General features: G+C 37.4%; 1 protein-coding gene across 1 annotated transcript in view; it reads left to right on the top strand.

Moving 5' to 3' along the window:
• Positions 1-1,217, top strand: part of LOC107675971 (pre-mRNA-splicing factor ISY1 homolog) — a 6,427-nt gene extending 5,210 nt beyond the window's left edge. Inside the window, exon 4 of the transcript XR_001632665.1 lies at positions 1,096-1,217. The gene's annotated coding sequence lies outside the window, so the exon portion shown is untranslated. The remainder of the gene's footprint in view (positions 1-1,095) is intronic.
• Positions 1,218-6,527: the final 5,310 nt, after the last annotated feature.

Raw genomic sequence — 6,527 nt, 5'->3', positions numbered from 1 at the left:
GCTTTGCAGGACATGGAGTCGCCAGCACGATCACTTGCATTTGTTTTTCTTATAACAGTGGAAACAACCGTCATTTTTGCTCATAAAGGTAAGAGTAATACATCATTCGGGACTGTTAAGGGTCTACTTTTATTTGTGTGCACTCACAATATCAGCATACGTTGTGCTTTTTTAGAAAACAAACAGGATACGCTTTCTGCTGTCTCGGTCTTGAGCAGGAGCGCTTCACAAAAATGAACCGAAACCCTGCGAATATTCTATTCCCCCTGGGCTGCGGCATTCATCAGGGTAATTACTTGCGTGCGCTTTAACGTGGAACTCTTCCAGCACTCGCTGCTGCGGGACACTAAACACCGTCTGAGCCACTCTTGACAGTCGCGGTAGCACGGTCTCGTGTTGTTTCCACCAGCGCGGCAAATCTTTGTCATCACCATAATAACTGATGGACATCTAAAATATAAAAATAAGGAGGAAGCAAGCCTGATGCCTGGCCCGTGTCTGAGCTATGACGTGTAAATTGTCCCGAAGCCATAAATAAGTTGGGCTGTTGGGCTCGGGCTGAAATGCAGGGCTCTAAAGCGCAGCTTGTTGCATTTAAGCAGCAAAAATACACACAAAATGACACCAAAATGGCCATCCTGGCCACACAGTTAAATACATGATAATATTCAGTGATGTGAAATGTGGAGTAACGTCTGGCGCAGTTGCAGCTTGTACTTATTACTAAAACAAGAAAGCAAACGAGTAGCATTAATAGTCATTCATTTTAGTTAACATATGCTATGATAATTTGAACAGATTTTTATTCTTATTGTAAAATAATGGAACATTTAGGTCATGAATATTGTCTCAAAAGTCATGGAAAAGTAATGAAAATTTTTGGTAAAAATGTGTACGAACCCTGTTAAATATATACATGCATGCGGTTGTTTTTAAATCTACACAGTACACACACACACACACACACACACGTATTACATGAACTTTTCTTTTGGATGCGATTAACGGTGTGACCGCACTAGTTTATTCCCATATTTAGATCCCAGTTTGTGAATGTGGTCTCAGGGTTTTAAATGGCAGTGTTATGTGTGTCAGCTGTGTTTAATAGAGCGTGGGGCCCAAGATGTTGGACCGTGAGGGTAAAGAGGTTCCGGCAAACAGGATACAAGTATTTTGGTGCCGCAAAAGACTTACCAGGAGTCCGAGAGCTGTTCGAGAGAGAGAGCGCAAGATCTGCTGGCTTCTCTTAATATTAGAACTTTGTGTGAGGGGTTAAAGAGATCATCTAGTGATGAGTTATTGCTGTCAGTATGTGGGATGAGCAGTGCTCTGTGGTGTTTAACTGAGCGTCTGCCTGACGTGATCTGCTCGATTCTTCCATTGCAGCTGTACCAGCGGCCAGAAAAACACGAGCTGAGCTGATGAAGGGCATTGATGCGGACTATTACGGTTATAGAGACGAAGACGACGGCGCTTTAGCACCGCTGGAACAGGAATATGAGCAACAACCAAACACCTGTGTTTCTGTTTATTAAAGCTGGTAATGGAAGGGCTTTTGTTTTCTCATTTAAAGAAGTCCTTCAGCCTAAAACGAGAACTCGTATACATTTCTTCATTTAGCAGACAATATTATCCAACGTAATTTAGCAGAAAAAAGCCAACAATACTTAACTACAGCAGTGTGACGTTTCCAGGGTGAGGTAGATTAGTTCCTTACTTCACTTGCTCGGAGTAACATGCACTATATGCAATTTTGAGCTAAAATGAGTCGTATGAAAATACTAGAGAACAAAATGAGTAAAAACGGGTAGCAGAATATGGAATAAATACACATTACCGGTGAACAGTTTTGAATAATTAAGATTTTTTTTGTTTTGAAAGAAGTCTCTTCTGCTCACCAAGACTGCATTTATAAGACTGCAAAAATACTGTTAAACAGTAATATCATAAAATGTTGTTATAATTTAAAACAGCTGTTTTCTATGTGAATATCTGTTAAACTGTAATGTATTTCTGTGATGCGCAGCTGTATTTTCAGCATCATTACTCCAGTCTTCAGTGTCACATGATCTTCAGAAATCATTCTAATATGCTGCTTTGCTGCTCAAGAAACATTTCTGATTATTATCAATGTTGAAAACAGTTGTGCTGCACAATATTTCTGTGGAAACTGTTCAAAAGTTTAGGGAATGTATAAAAAAATGTTAATTGATCAAAAGTGACCCTAAAGACATTTATAATGTTTCAAATAAATGCTGTTCTGTTTAACTTTCTATTCATCAAAGCGTCATGAAAAATCAAATGTATCAGTTTAAGAAGCAGTAAAAACTGTTTTCAACATGGATTATAATGAGCAGGAAATGATTTCTGAAGGATCATGTGACAGAAAATTCAGCCTTGACTAAATAAATTACACATTTTAGATATTCACATAAAAAAACTAAACCATTATTTTAAATTGTAATGATATTTCAGAATATTACTGCTTTTAATTTTAATTAATTTTTCAGTCAATAAATGCAGCCTAAAAAAAAAAGAAAATTATCTCAAAAACATTAAAAAAGTCTTGATTTTATTCCAAACGATTGACTGGTTTGTGTATCAGGGCTGTCAAAGTTAACATATGCAGTTATGTAATTTATTATGTAATTATTCAATTTAATAGTAAAAAAAAAAAAATAGAGTATAATCATTGCACCATAACAGATTCATTATTTTTTAAGATTTTTATTTTATTTTACTTTGTAACAAGCTCTAGTGTTTCTCTCGCATACAGAAATTGCCATAGACTAGGACTCAGCTATCAGTGAATGGAAAATGAGATGCTGATTCATAAATCAAACACAAATGATACATGTAATCACAGTAAAATCATTTAATTGTCATCTAAGCTCAAGTGATTCATAGAAATGTTCATGTGAACGCCAGAGGACTGCATCTTTACAAATGTAGACGTCAATAAACTGAGAGGGAAGTTTGTTTTATTCATACTGTTTGTGTTGATTGTCCAGTTTATTATGAATAATTGCACACATCTGTTGAAGATCGATGGCTCGAGTTAGAGCTGAAGCTAGGCTCATGAGAAGCTGACTTCACATCTCCTGCATTCACTGAACCCTCAAACTCATTCTGCTTTAGGAGCTAGGAGTGTTGGAAAATTATCTCAAAAACATTAAAAAAGTCTTGATTTTATTCCAAACGATTGACTGGTTTGTGTATCAGGGCTGTCAAAGTTAACATATGCAGTTATGTAATTTATTATGTAATTATTCAATTTAATAGTAAAAAAAAAAAAATAGAGTATAATCATTGCACCATAACAGATTCATTATTTTTTAAGATTTTTATTTTATTTTACTTTGTAACAAGCTCTAGTGTTTCTCTCGCATACAGAAATTGCCATAGACTAGGACTCAGCTATCAGTGAATGGAAAATGAGATGCTGATTCATAAATCAAACACAAATGATACATGTAATCACAGTAAAATCATTTAATTGTCATCTAAGCTCAAGTGATTCATAGAAATGTTCATGTGAACGCCAGAGGACTGCATCTTTACAAATGTAGACATGTCAATAAACTGAGAGGGAAGTTTGTTTTATTCATATTGTTTGTGTTGATTGTCCAGTTTATTATGAATAATTGCACACATCTGTTGAAGATCGATGGCTCGCTGTACTTGAGTTAGAGCTGAAGCTAGGCTCATGAGAAGCTGACTTCACATCTCCTGCATTCACTGAACCCTCAAACTCATTCTGGTTTAGGAGCTAGGAGTGTTGTGTGTGGGGTATGTTTTCTGCAACTGTAGCTTTAGGTCATATGAGAGCTTGCTGGTACCGCTTCCTCCGAGTTGTGTGTAATGTATGAGGTTTAACCCTGGCTTGTGTTCTTGGCAGTCACCGCAGAGGCTGGAGAGAAGTGGAAAGCAGACCGAGAGGCTGGAGTAGCTGCTGGTGGAGGCGTGAGAGACAGAGGAGGAGGAGGAATATATTTACACTGTCAGAGATGAAGAGGTAAACATGTCAATGCGTGGCGCTCTGTTTGATTGATTTCTGCTCCTATATTCCTTTCATTAGTCTCGTTTCGTGATCTGTTTTGAGCAGTCTGATGACGAAACAAGAGAACCGATGGTTCGCTCATGTTCCTGTTCCCTCGCAGAAGGAGGTTTGTTCAGATCAGATCATGTTAACCACACACACACACAAATGAGTAAATAATAATAATAATAGAAAACACTTTGGTTGAGGTAGCCTAAAGAGAAAAAAATCATCATCCAGAGATTAGGGGTGTGCACAAACAGTCAAATAATCATCCTAATTATTATTAGAAGAATTTTTCTACGTGTTGCTTGAGACATAGGCTTCCTGTATGTTTCCTCGAGTGGTTTAAGAACAGAAAACGCAAAGCACTGCAAGACACTTTAATTAGCACACCGTTATCTCTGTCGGCGTGCATTCTTCTTATCAGTCTGAGGAACAAACTCTCACTCGAGTATCTGATATCATTGATCTTCTCAACATGGGACACAATATAAACACCATAAACATAGCTTTTATGTATGTTCTGTTCTGTAATTGGCATTTTTTCACGTTTGCACTGCTTGAGCTTGAATGCTTTTTGTTCTTTATATATTTTTGTTGTTAACACGTTTTCAACTAAAAGAGAACTTTAGGATATAACTGAACCTTGTTGTAGAACATTGTTGTGTATAATGCCTAATCATAAGCTTATGTTCAGAAATGATGACAACTCGATTATTAAAAAATAACGTCTTTCTTTCTTGTGAAGCGTCATTTATGCGCTAATGTTCGAATACAATGTTTTTGAAAAATGCCCATCCCTACCAGAGATGAAATTAGCATTATTTACCCTCATGTGCTTCCAAACCCATATGATTTCTATGAAAAACCCTTTACACAGATCCATCTTTACAACACAACAGCAGTTTATAGTCACATCTGTAAACAGCATCATAAAAATAGTCCGTATGATTTGTGCATCATAAAAATGTAATGTATTGTTTGATCATATAACTTGAGTAAACCTTTCACTGCAGCTGTGTGAATAAAAGCTGCACTCTTCACAAATCTCTTGTTAAAATGACCAAATTTCAGTTTTTGGGTGAACTGTTTGTCTGTAATAAATGGCAACCTTTAATCACTAGAAATGTTGAAACGATGTTGTTGTGGCTCACAGCTCGAGGAAGCCCTGGTGAGACGGAAGATGGAGCTGCTGCAGAAGTACGCCACTGAGAGTTTGATGGCACAGAGTGAGGAGGCCAGAGCTTTGCTTGGCTTATAGTGGGATCAGAGATGGATTCATATCCCATTGATGTGTGTACAGTCTTACACAGCCGTGAATCTGAACGCTGAGGCCAGAGCTGAGCACAAGATGAGAACTGCTCTGGCATTATTTGATCGCATGGGCTGGATAAGACAGAGAGTGGATGTGGCTGGAAATGCATAAATAAACCAGGCACACAAAAGCTGAAAATATTTGTCCAGCTTAACTTGACATGGTCAGTATGATGCTTATTATCTGCACAGTTAACATTTCATTGTTAAGCGGTCATATGAGCTCACACAGTCTGTCATTTGGACCACACCTTTGACATTAAAAGACAATATTGTTATGCTGATCATGTCAAATTGTGTATTACATTTAAGTATGAGCTGTTTTTTGTTTGCAGATTGGCTTGTGAAAATGGGAAAAACAAACTTATGTTCATCCTTCATTTGTTCCACCTGTGAGAACTGCTGTACAAAAATCTCTGTAAATATTTTGTATACTATGTTCCCTTCTTGGACAAATAAACTGATTTTTACAGAAGTCTTATACTATTAATATGCTGTCCTTGTAAATGCATTTGCAAAGTACTACAGCGTCACTACCTCAGTTTAACTAAGGTCCAACTAAGCTCTGATGAGAGACAGTCTGGGTCATGTGACCAGTCAGATAAACCACAGTCACGTTCACACTATCAGAGCTAGATCTAATATCCTTGTTCTGCAGTGTAAACGATGTAATACAGGCTTTCTGTCTTTTTTGTAGTCGGAACATATCCAACTACAACTACTTAGATATTTATTTATTATCTGAGCATATACAGGCTAAACGAGCGGTGCAAGAATTGAGCCTTGTGGGACTCCGCATGTCGGGGACGTCCACTTAGACTTATGCTCTCCTATACTCACATAATAAACTCTCCCTTCTAAGTATGACCTGAACCATTTGAGTACCATCCCAGAAAGCCCAACCCAGTTTTCCAGTCTCTCTAGTAGTATGTTATGATCGACAGTGTCAAACGCAGCACTGAGATCTAGTAGTACCAGCACTGATATTTTGCCAGATTCAGAATTTAAGCGAATATCATATATTATTTTAACGAGCGCTGTCTCTGTGCTGTGATGCGGTCGGAAACCAGATTGAAAATTGTCCAGGTATCCATTTGAGTTTAAGTATTTGTTCAGCTGATTAAAGACTACCTTTTCAATAATCTTGCCTATAAAAGGAAGATTTGATATT

This window comes from Sinocyclocheilus anshuiensis, unplaced genomic scaffold (genome assembly GCF_001515605.1).
Source record: "Sinocyclocheilus anshuiensis isolate Anshui unplaced genomic scaffold, SAMN03320099.WGS_v1.1 scaffold3089, whole genome shotgun sequence".
Lineage (NCBI taxonomy): Eukaryota > Metazoa > Chordata > Actinopteri > Cypriniformes > Cyprinidae > Sinocyclocheilus > Sinocyclocheilus anshuiensis.
Note: the sequence above shows the minus strand (reverse complement) of the source record. Positions and strands in the feature narration are given on the sequence as shown.